Consider the following 14,608-nt stretch of genomic DNA (forward strand, 5'->3'; position numbering starts at 1 on the left):
GTCCACATTTTCACGCTTGGGATGAATGAGCAGAGGCTTCCTGCAAAATCATTGAAACAGTCAGTGCTCAGCCCTGCTGAAAAACAAGGCCATTTGCAGAAAAAGCTGAGTGTAGTGTTATTAGCCTAATTGTGGGCTCTGGTAAAGGAATGTGGTGTCTTGCAATAATATGTATTCTGCACCTCCTGTTTACCTGGAACAAGAGTTTGTTCGTTTGCTCACTGATTCCGAACTCCATTAAAATCACTCCAGAAAAGACAGCCCAATCTAGCTAGAATGAGTTCAAATATATAGGCAAATATAAAGATGCTTGCTATATTCTAATATGGGTATAGTTTCATTGTCTTCAATGAAAGTGCTGTTCCAAGCACCATGAGACCCACAGAAGTTCCTGTGGCAGTACAGGCAGCCACAGGAAGGGACCACACATCTGGTGTCACTGTTATAAAACAGCAGGCTGTCCTTATTACAGAATGCCATTTATAGTTCAAAGCTCCTCACGGAGGGCTAAATGCTTTAAATACTGATGACTGATGCCATAATGGCAGAGCCAATAATATCTAAATGACCTCATCTTAGTGTTCCTCAGAACTGAAGGCATTCCAAAATGACAGGTACCATAAAGCTACAGTTTGTCAAAAACTGGCAATATAATTTTTATGCTGCATTTTTGTATCTTTTCTGCCTATCATTAGTTCTAATAGAATAGACAACACCGATGATGCATTCACACTTTAGTAATGTATTTCATCCGCCTTCCAAACCCTAACAAATAAGAAACTTTATTGGCAAGGTTTAATATTCTTTAATTACAACACTGAAACAATCAGTGTTCCACTGATAAACAGCAAAAGAAACTTGAATTCGTCACTCCTCACTCTTGCTGTGCTGTATTTGTCCATACTTCATGTAAAGAGGTGACAGTAAAGTATATGAAATCGGCTTCCAAGGATCGTTCAAGTGCTCAAACTCTTACATCAAGTGCAAACCAAGCTGTCGGCACAGAGACTAACAACCAAAGAACAGCTGGAAACTGAAAGGAGGATAAGTCACCTTAAATGCTAACTAACTGGGAGGTATGGGAGATTCCTAATCACTGAATTTCACAGCCAGGCTCATTCACACTCCCACATTTTATCCCAAGGCATCTCAACGCATTTCCTTGTGCTAGAGAGTTCATCAAGGAGGATGTTCTTGTATTAGGATGGATGACAGGTGATGGATAAGCCCCTTTCTAGGAAGATGGGAGGTTGCAATCTCATCAGCCAGGGAAAGTAACTAAACCTGGGCTTTCCATGTGCCGGTGAATGCTGTCATAATGAGCTTTGGCACGCTTGAGGTCCATTTTGGAAGACAACCTCTGCTAGTTGTTCAAGGTGATGCTATGGTGAACATACTTATGTATGTTGATCCAGGTTATATGTAGAGGGGCTTCCTGGTGCTGATGGGTAAAACACCAAATATATCAAGGAAGTCAAGATCTAAAATATTCACCTGCCCTAAGCAATGACTGGCTATTTCTAGCTAGTGGCTCCCAGATATTTTCAGTCAACAAATCACTGCTAAAGTTTGCTTTCCCATGGGTAATTTTTCTTCCTTAGAAACAAATTACTGAAACAATTCTAAATGGAATGTTTTTATATGTTTCTGAGACCAAGCTTTCAGACTCTTAGAATAAGTTCTGGAACTTGTGTCACATCTCACAGTGAGGTACAAATCTGTCCCCAGACATAAGTAATGCTAATGCCTGACTCAAAGATTTGGATTCAGCTCTGGGCTCACTCAGTGTGTCCACTCTTTTTGCATCTAGCTCTACAAGATCTGATTCAAAATTCACTGACGGATTGCTATTGGCACTGGGCCATGTCCTAATGAACAGATAGATACACAGAGCCCCAAAACTGTCATTCAAGTTGTATTGCTGGTGTTTACATTGAGCAGTACTGATGAGGTAAATTAGAAAAAGGGTAAACATTTAATTTTAGAAAATGAAGACTTTAATATCTCATTTTTTGAGAAGAAAAGAAAGAATATAAATTGAGAGAGAAAAAGGACATAACCTCAGTAAAAGAGGAGGTTCAGCCAAGAGTCAAAAGAGGGAAGTGATTTGGTTTTAAAATCTCTAAAAGGCATTGGAGCAAAGCTTAATCCTTGGACACTATGCATATATTAACCTCTACAAAGACTTTGATCAAACCCTTAAATGTCATCAACCCCCTTTCTGTTTCTTCCGGGCCATATAACATCACACACATCACAAGAATTGACCTTTATTGTTTGCAGGCATGCCCGAGGATATTTACATCATCCCCACACAGCCCAGAAATACCAGTCTCTGTTCCTCACAAGATCTAAATAACTCACAGTGCATGGAAAGCAGAATTGCACACCCATACAATAATCTAGATCAAAAGGGACTCCTGGAGGTCATCTGGTTCACCCCTACCACCTCCTCTTCACACCCTCCTTTGGTCCAAGCAGGAAGAACTTCAAAGATGGTTCTATCTCCCAGTCAGATCAAGGTGCTCAGGGCCTTGCCTACAACAGGTTTTGAATATCTCCAAAGAGGGAGGTATCACAAGTTTCTCAACAGTCTGTTCTGATACTCAGTCACCTTCACTACACCAAAAAAAAAAAAGAAAATCGTAAAGTCTAATTGAATTTTCCTGTACTGTTGCTTGTGTCCACTGCTTCTCATTCTTTGGCCATGTAACTGCAATGAGGATATAGCTCCATATGCTTACTAACCTTTCATGAGGTAGTTGAAGGCAGCAATAAGATTCTGTCTTTGCTTCCACTTCTTCAGCCTGAACAATGCTTCTCTCCTTTCCTTGTGTGCCATGTGCTCCAGCCCCCTGATTACCTTGCAGTTAAAATTAGTTGGAGGTTTGTATGGCAACTCCCCTCTTTCCTATGGCAGTGAAACCAGCAGTCATTGAATGGATTGCTCATTGGATAGAGAACCCATTTGGTTGGACATGTGAGAGACTTATTATTTGTATTTGCCCTCCTTTTAATTATAAGGAAAGGCATTGCTGTGAGAAATTTTGTGTGTGTGTATGTATGTGAAGAAAGACAGATAACAAGATACTCTGAGGAATGGTTTAATTTCAAGCAAAGCCAGCCTCAAATTGCATTCCCTAACTTTTCATAAAACTAGGCTTTGAACTACACAGGTAATCATTGGTTTAAAACACAGCAATTTTTTTGGAAAACAGGAGAGGAAGTAAACTTATGATGCTCACAGTCTTGTGTGTCTTATGTACAGACAACTGTACATAAACCCATGAAACATAAATATTGAAAAGATGCCATATATATATATGTATATATAAATACATATATATATAAATACCTGGGTCTTTTTGTTGCACCAGCAAAATATATATGGGGATCAAGTATTAAAAACCAGTGTAGTCATCCATATGTAGGCATATCTTTTTCATATTCAGACTATTTGAAAGCCCTAAAAATAGTATTTGGCTGTTATCCCCACCCCAGACAATAACATAAGAGTCAGGTGAAGATGAAATGGTAACAAAGACAGCTAACATTTTTTTCTGAATATTTTTTGCCTGATGCTTGTCTCCTTTTGTGAAGAAGCAAGAGACTGAGAAAATAGCTCCTCTGCCACCTTTCATGTCAGCATGAAAAGTGATATAATCGAAGTGATAGCTAATGGTCAGAATCCTTTAAATAGCTCTGTCAGGCGTGCTTGAGCTATCTGACTGATTTTTATTTTGGCTTTTTGACTCATTTGTCCATAATGGTTTGCTTTTGCATCCAGGAGGAATGTGATGCTCAATTAGGACTCAATCATGTGGTGCACTGAGAGGAAAGTTAGGCGTTCAGTAATTGAAGGTCTTTGACATGTGTTACCTCTGTGTGCATTTTGCTCAGCACAAAGGGGTGCAAATGTGCTTGCCCATGGGAGATGTGTCCCAGCAGTGCCTGCTGGGCAGGGGAGAGTGACAGCAGCATCATCTCCTGAGAGCAGTGAGTGAAGCATGTTTCTTGTTCCTTTTGTTTTAAGACAAAACAATGTGAATGAGAATTGGCTCCCTTGCATTTCTGTTTGGAAGCAGAGAAGGTGTATTTTGGGATCCCAGAGAACCCACTGAAGGGTCAGGCACTTTGTAGGCAAGATGGTTTAGAGCTACACAATGGAGGAAATAGCTGTTTTCTTCCATTATTTTTTCTCAGAGCCCTCAGCAGTATGGAAACCCCTGAGGATGCAGATATTTATTGACCTGGCCATCATTACAAAGGTGTTCTGTGTCTGATGCCCCCTGAGCAAAATCTGACACATCTTGCTTGTGCTGTCTACTGAGGGGTTCATGGGTAGACACTCCTACCTCTGAAAAAAGGAACAGAATAATCAAAATTCAGAGCTTCCACTCATACCCTGTGGAGAAAATGCCTTTGGAGATTTCCAGCTGCTGTTCTCTGCAGGCATGGGCATCACTGAGGGGTGTTTCTAGAGCATGTACTGATATCAAAGCACTGGCTTCAGCGTGAAACTGAAGGGGGTGTATTGGTTTTGCTTTTGTCCGTGACTATGTTTTCTCAGATGGACGAGTTGGGAAAGCTGCTTGTGCTAGATATTGAAATGCTGCTGTGGGGAATTTGTGCTCTTTCACATGTCCAACCAATTGGGTTCTCTATCCTGGTAGCAATAGATTTATTCACCTGATGCAGGCAAGGCCCTGAGCAACCTGATCTGACTTGGAGATAGAACCATCTTTGAAGTTCTCTCTGCTTTGAACCAAATGAGGATGTGATGAGGAGGTGGTAGGGGTGAACCAGATGACCTCCAGGAGTCCCTTTTGATCTAGATTATTGTATGGGTGTGCAATTCTGCTTTCCATGCACTGTGAGTTATTTAGATCTTGTGAGGAACAGAGACTGGTATTTCTGGGCTGTGTGGGGATGATGTAAATATCCTCGGGCATGCCTACAAACAATAAAGGTCAATTTTCTTGATGTGTGTGATGTTATATGGCCTGGAAGAAACAGAAAGTGGGCTGATGACATTTAAGGGTTTGATCAAAGTCTTTGTAGAGGTTAATATATGCATAGTGTCCAAGGATTAAGCTTTTCTCCAATACATTTTAGAGTTTTGCACACTTTTCACTTACCATGAGGGAAAAGTTTGAAATAATCTGTTTGTTGATTGCTCATGGTCCTTACAACGACTCTTTTAGATATTAAACCAATTCCAAGTCTTAGGAATACAGGCGGGCCACAAGCACCAGCCGATACATGTGTATATGTTACACAAATTTATATCTATCTAAAAATATGTACCTTTGAGGACAAGAGCTCCAAACTAAACTTCCTAACCTAACAGAAGAATTACTTAGTGCTGAGTCATAATCTCAAACAGTTAAAGTACTTAGTGTCTGAAATATAAAATAGACTCCTCTCTTTGTTTCTGTGGAGAAGAATATTGGATAGAATTGATCACAGGACCAGATGTGAAGGATATAGTTCCCTTATATTCTTTTAGAGGAAAGACCACACTCTCCCTGTGTGGAAACCTAAAATGGCCATTCAAAAATTAAAAGAATAGATATTACCTGATATTTCTTTCTAAAATTTGATGCAAGCATACTTACTACGGAATGAAAACACAGGGAGTGAAAAGTATATCTCAGAAATGTTTTGACAATTTTTTTTGGGCAAAATTCTGAAGGAATTCTGAGAAAAAGGAGGTTCAGTACACAAAAAAAGCTGAATAACCATTAAAGACTCTATGTAGCCATGGTGATGATAAAAAATATGGTATGGAAGGAGTGCACTGTGTTTATAGGTGCTGCTGGAGTCATATCATGCTTTAATCTTCTTTGACATGGGAATAATAATACTGTAATAATCATCATGTTGTCTTCTGTAACTAGAAATTAAATTTGAAAAGAAACAAAAAAATTATTTATTCTCTATGTTTTAACTCCATATGTGAATGAAATAAATTTCATGTGTGTCAGTAACATTTTCTGGAAAATTCTATAGCCAGGTGCTTTACAGACATGAAAAGTTGACAATTTTCTATTCTCCGTGTAAGCTACTTCTTGGAGGCCTGGGAAGAGTGAAGAGAACGAGTGGGCAGCATTTCTTGCAGGGATTGGAGAGAGTTCTCTGAGCAGTGTTAATGGGTCTGTGGGCTTCTAACTGGACAAGATAAGGTGTGTTAGTACTTTTGTGACAATTGAGGTATTTAGGGGATGAAAGACAGCCACAGCCCATGCATCTAGAAACATTGGCAGTCAGGCCAAGAAAAATGCACCCTAATATCTGCCATACCCTGCATTAATCAGTAGGATGAGACTGTCCTTGCTAGAAGTGTGCACAGTTTGCTGCTTTTTTATTTTTGCTAAGAGGGGCAAGGGAAATTTCTCTTTTGTTGCAAAGCTTATATGAAAATCCTGTTGCAAATTGTTCCATTCTAGAAGAACTGAAGCCCTGTGGGGAGGTTGGTGAGCAGAGCTAGCTCAGCAGGGCAGTGGTCGTGGCCAGCAGATTGTATAGCAAACACAGCTGGTGACAGCAGCTATAAAAAATAAATCCAGCTCAAATCGGCAATATTTATTCTTCTGTGATGTATCTGAGATTGTCTGTCTGTGTAAGTGCAGTGTTAGAACAAGGAGGGGCTAAAGAACTGGGAACAAAAATATCTCTGGCAGAAGAAGTCGGTCATGCCATGCAGAAGCCTTGATGCCATGTGTCCTGAGGAGCAGCTCAGGCAGAAACACTCTGCCCTCTGCAAGGGGGTGGTTGCACTGCAGCTGATGGGAGTCCTCCTGCCTCTCCTGAAACGTGCTGCCAGCCTGCCTGGGAAGGAGTAACTTTGGCCCAGTTACCTGTGTATGTTACTGGCATGATGGATCTCCACACGTTGCTTGGTGTTTTTCACAGCATTAAGCATCGTGCTTGGTTCTGATGACAAATCCTCAAAATGAAGACCACAGAGCCTCTGTCAGGTTTACAATGATAAATGATTTGCAGTCCATTCCTTTTCTCTTAAAGCACTAATAATGCACCTTTTCTATCAGCTGGTGTCAAATATATTTTTAAAGTTTAAAAATTACTGCTGGCACCACCCCAAATACCTGTCAAGACAGAATGTGTGGTAAGTGTCAGTGGTTCCCATCACTCCCTCAAACACTTTGAATACAGAGATTACTTTCTACTTGGAGAAAAAATTCTTAATTACACTCCTTTAGCCCTCATTTTCTTTTCAGAAGACAGAGTTATGATGACCTTCTCTTCTTGCAAGGCTGCTATATAAACCTGGAGTCTTCATTCATATTTAGCTGAGAGGATTTTCATCTAGTACTGTGCAACAAATCAAAAACCTGCAGCAACCTGAAGATATTTTATAGTCAATCTAGTAAGACTCTGCAGTTTTCATAGGGAGTAGTAATATATGACCTAGACAAGACCCAGACAAGGGCTTGTGCGAAAGACTGTGCAGCTTAAAAATTATTGCTTTGGATGTAGGAAAGAAATATGGATAATCTCTGCCATCCCCTGACCCAGGGTAGTCTTCTGAGAGATAAGTATACAGCTGGAGACAAAAAACATCTGGGAGTTGGCAGCTTTTGCAGCTGGGTCATACCACTTGAAGCTGAGATTTAAGCTGATGTATATATGAATAAAACTTTTGAACATTGCCTTGAGTGGATATAAGGTGATGACTTGTTCTCCCTCCTGAGACAAGCGATTTTACATCTTTCCAGAAGAGAAGTGTTTGGAGACAGTGTTTACTTTTTAGGCTTCAAATGACCAAAATGGTTTAAGCAGTAAACCCTTAAAAAAATCAAGAGACAGTTTTGTGTGGTTCCAAGCATGCTGTACTTGGAAGAGAAATTTACATCTCTTGTAAGGGAAATTTACTTTTGAGAAATTTATCTCTCTTTCCAGAGGTTCTCTGTTCTCTGTTTTAGACTTTTACACAGAGGAAAGCTGATTCCATGGAGCCTGTGTGACCTACAGGCTGATAACCTGTCATTATCATTTGGCTGATAGCCAAAATAAGCTGTGAGATATGGTACCACCACCCTGCAGAGCTGTATGTTTTGCATTTACATCCCTTCTGCTGCTAATAGCTGAATGGAAAGGGGGTCCTGGGCTTGGAGTTATGGTGTGAGGGAGAGTAATCTTCACCAAGATACTAATTTCTCTTCTATTACTTAGTACAGCTATTCAGGAATAATGGAATCAGAGAATCACGGAGTGGTTTGGGTTGACAGGGACCTTAAAGATCATTTTGTTCCAACCAGCTCTTGGCAGGGACACCTTCCACAAGACCAGGTTGCACAAAGCCCCATCCACCCTGGCCTTGGACACTTCCGGGGATGGGATGTCAACAGCTTCTCTGGGCAACATCTTCCAGCTTTTCATCACCCTCACAGTGAAGAACTACTTCTTAATATCCAATCTAAATTTTTCCTCTTTTAATTAAACCCTGTTCTCTCTTGTCCTATCAAAATCTGCCCACTTAAAGAATTGCTCTCCCTCTTTTTCTAAATTAAGAAATAATTCAAGACCTGCTTGAAAAGAGGCATAGTCACCCCAGAAGAGCTTTTATAGGCATCTGGGTGAGAGCTGGTGTGGCTGTTTCTAGTGTAGCATTACAAAGTGTAGCACTCCAGAAAGCAAGAGAGAGATGGACTGGTTGGAGTACACAGCTCAGCAAAGCCAGGTGTGTCTCAAAGGCCACCCTAAAATCCACACTGTGGAAGGTGGGGCCCCTGAACCTAGCCAGCTAGAAATGTGGGCACAGTGGGTATGTACCCCACTCTGCAAAGCTGATATATTTATAGCCATTGTTAGTATTTATTATATACTGAGCTGTGGAGTTCCTATGGCAAGGTGGCACTTGTTTTCAAATGGAAACAAGTGGACTCAAATGTATATTTCTCCCCTCTGAAGGCAATTTGGCTACTGCCATGATTTAATCCCAGCTGGCAATGAGGTACCATGCAGCTGCTTGCTCACCTCCCCTCTGCCCTTCTCCTGGTAGGATGGGAGAGAAAATTGGAAAAAGGTAAAGCCCATGGTTTGAAATAAGAACAGTTTAATATGTGAACAACAATAACAATAGTAATTTAAAAAATGATGATGATGAAAAGGACAAGGAAAGAGAGAAATAAAACTCAAGAGAAATGGGTGATGCACAGTGCAATTGTGCATCACCCACTGACCCATGCCCACCTCATCCCTGAGCAGGGATCAGCCCCTTCCAGCCAACTCCCCCCGTTCTACATACTGAACATGATGTTCTGTGGTACAGAATAGTCCTTTGGCCAGATCAGGTCACCTGTCAATGCACTTTCACCACTTACTCAGTGCACATATTTTAAATCATAATTCTAGGTTTCTTTGGCTTTGCCTCCTATTTTTTTCTCCTCCTTGACTCATCACCAGGATCCAGCTGCTTGAAGGCTTGAAAGTTTGGTGTTTCTGTGACATAATTTACAAGTACCTGAATCCTCTACTGGAATCAGCCCATGGGGATCACTGAGCAAATGACTTTTTCAAATGGCCTCTGATTTCCCTGCACTTAGTTGGTATTCCTATATGCCCACAACACTGCAGGCGCTTTGTATAAAATTAGGTCATAAATAAAGCCAGAAAAAACATCTCTTTAGTAGTGACATCATAAAGTTCTGTGGTTATTGCTTCTCAGTGGTTTCAAAATCAAATTTGCTTTCTATATAAATAAAATGGTGTGAGATTTTTAGCTAATTAGCAGCCCTCCCTTGAAACGTGAAAGTCAAGCACTTTATTTCTAACTTGGGGATTATTTCCTGCTCTGAATGAATTGCATTACAGGCACAATAAAGAAACAACTGAGCTAGCTCAAAACGGGACTGGGGGAGTTGGTGGCTGCACACAGCATGTTGATGAAACTTTCCATATCTGTCCCATTGGCTCCAGCTGGCGCAACGAGCTCACTAACAGAGCACCCCCATGGGCAGGGCTGCTGAAGACGATTAGCTGCCTGCAGATGTGTTACACATCACCTGAGACAACTTGGGCGAACTGCAAAGTTCAGGTGAGATGCTGATCAAATATTAGATCAGCATCAAAACTGAAGGAGTGTGACTGTGCTCTGGGAGGTGGCAGGTGGCCATTCGGGTGTGAGTTAAGACCTTAAGAATCTCTTGCATACCTAGCTTGAAATTACAGCCCCAAATAATATAGCCATCTTTGCCTGTAAAGGCAAACAACCTCTCCACCTTAAAAAAACTTGTCACATACCTTTTTGTCAGCTCAAGATTTGGATTATTGTAGTGTACTCTATTTAGAGTGAAATATAGAATTCACTTGAAAAATAGAGTAAGCATGGAATATAACCACAGCCTCACTGCTTACTAAGCTGAATGCTATGCCAAGAATGCATTACATGTTGCTTTGGGGTTTGCTGTACTATTATTCTAGCAGTGAGCCTTTTATCAAGATCTATTCCAAATTTTATCCAATCTGCTGTAAGGAGTATTTCTTCTTTTCTGAATTAACACCCTGGATTTGTTGATGTTACAGAAAGAACACAGTCTTAACCTCTTGCAAAAGAACTTTCTTTGCCCTGGATTTTTCTAGAGATGAAAAAAGGCTAGAAAATGTCAGAGGGAGAATATGACTCTTTCTAGAAAAGATCTCAAGAGTTTGGCCCTGATGCATGTGGCAGAATGCCAGCATCTGTTTTACACAGCACTGGGGGCCGGGTTTCCCAATGCCTGAGGAGTGCCAAGGATCTGGGGAAAGTATTCTGAGGGTAATACTGGGATAGCAGATGATAAAATGGAGTAGGAAAAATATGCTGGATTGGGGGGCCAAAGGCAGTTGGACTTTGTGCCTCATCTGCTGGCTTTGGGGAGTGGTTCCCGATATCCTTCAAGCTACGTCCATGTCTTGGAGGATATTTATTGGTGAGGGCCAAAACTGTGATGGGGAATGAATCAGCCACCATCAGCTGATGAATCAGCCATCAGAATGAGTGACCTTTGGTCGCCCTTGATCACACCCAGCGTTTTTTTGTTCAGTGATCAGTTCCATATTCAGAAAAAGACATAAATCCTCAGTTACACCTCATGATTGGTGTGTGATGGCTAACCTTTCTTGCAACAGCAGCTGGACATTTCTTGCTTTTTCCTGCTATCTCCTTAGGCTTCTTAAGCCTTTCTTTTGCAAGATAGTCTCACATTTTTTAGGTCTGGCAGGTAGTCATTGCTCCCATACACATGACCTTGTATCTGGCTCTATCAAAATATGTTTTATCTAAATGGACTAAAATCATAGGTGATTTAGCTCACTCTCTTGGGCTGTCCTATGCTGTCAAATATATATTATGGGACCAATCTGTGCTACCTGCAAAGCTCATATTGAATTTGACCAACATAAACACTGAATTCTACAAGATCTATAACTGGTTTTCACAGAGTTGCACAGGAACACATGGTTACATAGAGGAACACAGTTGCTTGGAAAAATGGTGATTCCCTCTATTTGCTGACATCAATAAACCAGCTAGTCAGTCCAGATACTTCTTTTTGAAATTACAGGAAGTGCTTATACATCTTGAAAAATCTATCTCCATTCTAGAGGTTTTTAATATATGTTTTCTCCATGTTTTGAAAGGAAGAATTTAAATTGGGACGCTGTATGTTGTCACTTAAAATAACAGGGATGCATTACTAAGCTAGATTACAGAGCTGATCTTTGTGAAAAACAAGAGCAGACAGAGATGTTCTGAGCTGTCATCTGCAAACTATTGTCTTCACAGCATTGTTCTCATGTTTTGGGTTTTTTTATAGGCAGCTGAACAAGATTTTTGCATTTTCCACAAGACTGATCTTGAACCATAAGTTCTATATAGGAATTCTGACTAAGCAGCTCTATGCTTAAAAGATATGGTGTCAAACTGTTGCCATACTTCTTTTCCTGAAGTAATTTTTAGTAGAACAGTAATTTCTAGTATATATTTTAAAGTCAAATCAGCCTCTGTCAATAACCCTTTTGTGTTGCTAATTTTATATGCTTAATATTGTAATTTTATTCTCTCTTCCATGTCAATGGTATTTTGATTTACATAATTGAGCTATCTTTTCAGAAATAATTTAATTTTATTTATTATTTTAGCAGTCAAAGCTCTTAGTTGTCTACCTTACCTTGGGGGAAAATTTTTCCATACTTTCACAAGCTCACATTTACTTTTCTCACTCATTGTCTGATGACCTACTGCATGCTCTTCAGTCCTTTTGTATAACTGGGCTAAATATGATTTTTCAAATCACCAGATATCTGCATTTTTGTCCCTCAGCAATTTTATTTTCTACTGAATCCTACACTATCTCCACTAGAGAGTTCATTTCTGCCCTCTCCCCATTTCACTGCATCTGTGGACTGAGGTCTCTGGTCACTGCCTTCATGTACAGATGGTTGTTTGGTTGGATATTTTTTACTTGCTTGTTTGTTTTTGTTTTTATTTTATTAAGGAAAAGAATTACAGAACAGAGAAAGAATCACTGGTTCTTTGAGGGTTCAAATAAAACTCTTTACCACTGCTACATTCTGGGGCCGAGCCTGGTAGCTTTTTCTTCAGTAAGTTAAGAGTGCCAGGAACATCCCTGGAGACACTGAAGATTGAATGTCCATACAGATAGAGTGTGAGATCAATCACAGGAACAGTTTTGGCATGGGCCAGCTCTCCAGACCAACTTTTTGAAATGGTTTGGGAATTGCTGTAGGCTGGGTATCATGCTGAGAAACAGTTTTCATGAGGCCACCAAGCTTGGCCAGATTTAACACCATGATTTTCCACATTCTTGGCTCATTACATTTCTACTGGGATCTTTCTGAGTCAGGAGCTCTGTTATTCCATCTCAGTCTATAGAAAGAGCCGCCCTGTTGGTGATATCCATACCATGGACAAGTTAGCTAAGGTAATTTACAATTCACACATCAAGCTGGACACACCAAAACCAGGCCCTGCACAATACACGCTTGGCTACAGCAGTGCTGTCTAACAGAAAACATCAACAGCATCAAGTATGCTCCCCTAGGAGACAGAAAAGCTATAAATGAGAAAAAAATTACACAGAAAGCCCTTATTTGGAGGGGATTGGATGGGAAAAAGGATGGACAAGGAGCACAGCTACATCGTACCAGTCAGAGATCCTTGAGGTCACCCCAGCCAGGCTGGTTATAGACCTGGTGGATGGATGGCAGGCTACATGTCAATTGAATGAATTAGTCCTGTGGAGAGGCAGGTCAAGAGCTGCAGAATGGTGCTAAAATATCTTTATTGCTTCCAGTGAGCTGGCAGCTTCCCATGCTGTGGCATGGTGAGTGGCAGGGTTACACCAGCTCACCCAGAGCTGGCTTCTGACTTTTTAGGCTGTGTTACTGCCGAGCACAGAGCTGACCTGTAACACATTTTTACTTGTAAAGTTCAAAACGGGAGGGAAAAGAGCAGTGATATCTCACTGAGAGATCAGAAACCATTAAAGATTTTGCATAAAGAGAGGAGAAAAAAAAAGAAAGACCTGAAAGAGATGGCAATTTGCCAATAGGTTACTCATGGACAGTAATAACAAGTGGACCCACAGGGCTAAAACAGCAGCCACAGGATGAAGTCTTGTCACAAAAAGACTCTGCTTTCCTCAGATGAAACCTCAGGCTTCTTCCCCTCTCCTACACTGTTCTGGTCTATTTTCATTGCAATAAAGTATCATGGAAGTGTACTGGAAATTAGCCAGTCTCACTGTTCCCAGCGCTCCCTGTTTTACAGCACAAAGTGCTGTGCAAACTCCTGAGGCACAAAACTCTCCTGCTTGTTCTGTTTTGCTCCCCAGCATTTGTAAGCTTCTTGCTTAGCTGGTGGCCACAGGCTCTCCCATCCACCCTGGGAACACTCACCCTGAAGGATGGCACCTGCTGCCTCCAGAACCCAGGGTTATCCTGGTGTGTCGAGGCAGCAGCTCCTGGTGCAGTTTTTATCAAAGACTGTGAATTCTGAGACTCGAGCTCGCAGCCTGCGAGTGCGGCGTGTGGTGGCTGAGCACTGACAATGAGATGATGCACAGCTTTGGCCTTAAGTGAGATTTATAGCTAGGGCTGTTCATGATGCAAAGAATCTGTCACTGTCAAAAGAAAGAGAGAAAACAGGCTCCGTTCATTTTAAGCAATTAATTGCAGAGGTTGTTCTCACTTGAATAGAGGTACAGGCACTGGATGTTAAAAAATTTCTTTTCTGGGTGGTCAAAACATCTCTGTTTAGACTGTGAAGTTTTTGGTCTGCAAGTTCTGAAAAACTCAGTTATATGAACATATGTTGTCCTTACATGATACAAATATATCTGTGCTTTTATCACATGAAAACATTCAGATAAAGACTTTCCAGATGCTCCCAATGCCTTGGATTTAACCTAATATCTTTCCTAAAAATAATGCTCCAGCCTAGCTGTGATACATTGCCAATGAACAGCTTGTATAAATCTCTCAATAGTGATCTCACAGTAAAAAATATTTCAGTTTTTATTGATTTAAGTAGACATCAACTTAATTCTATAGGAGAGGACACATTGAATATGCTTTTGCTTTG

At 40.7% G+C, this 14,608-nt stretch overlaps 1 protein-coding gene across 1 annotated transcript in view; it reads right to left on the minus strand.

Moving 5' to 3' along the window:
- GPC6 (glypican 6) overlaps window positions 1–14,608 on the minus strand; it is a 725,714-nt gene that overhangs the window by 31,577 nt on the left and 679,529 nt on the right. The window lies entirely within an intron of this gene.

The sequence above is a fragment of the Melospiza georgiana genome, chromosome 2 (genome assembly GCF_028018845.1).
Source record: "Melospiza georgiana isolate bMelGeo1 chromosome 2, bMelGeo1.pri, whole genome shotgun sequence".
Taxonomy (NCBI): Eukaryota; Metazoa; Chordata; class Aves; order Passeriformes; family Passerellidae; genus Melospiza; species Melospiza georgiana.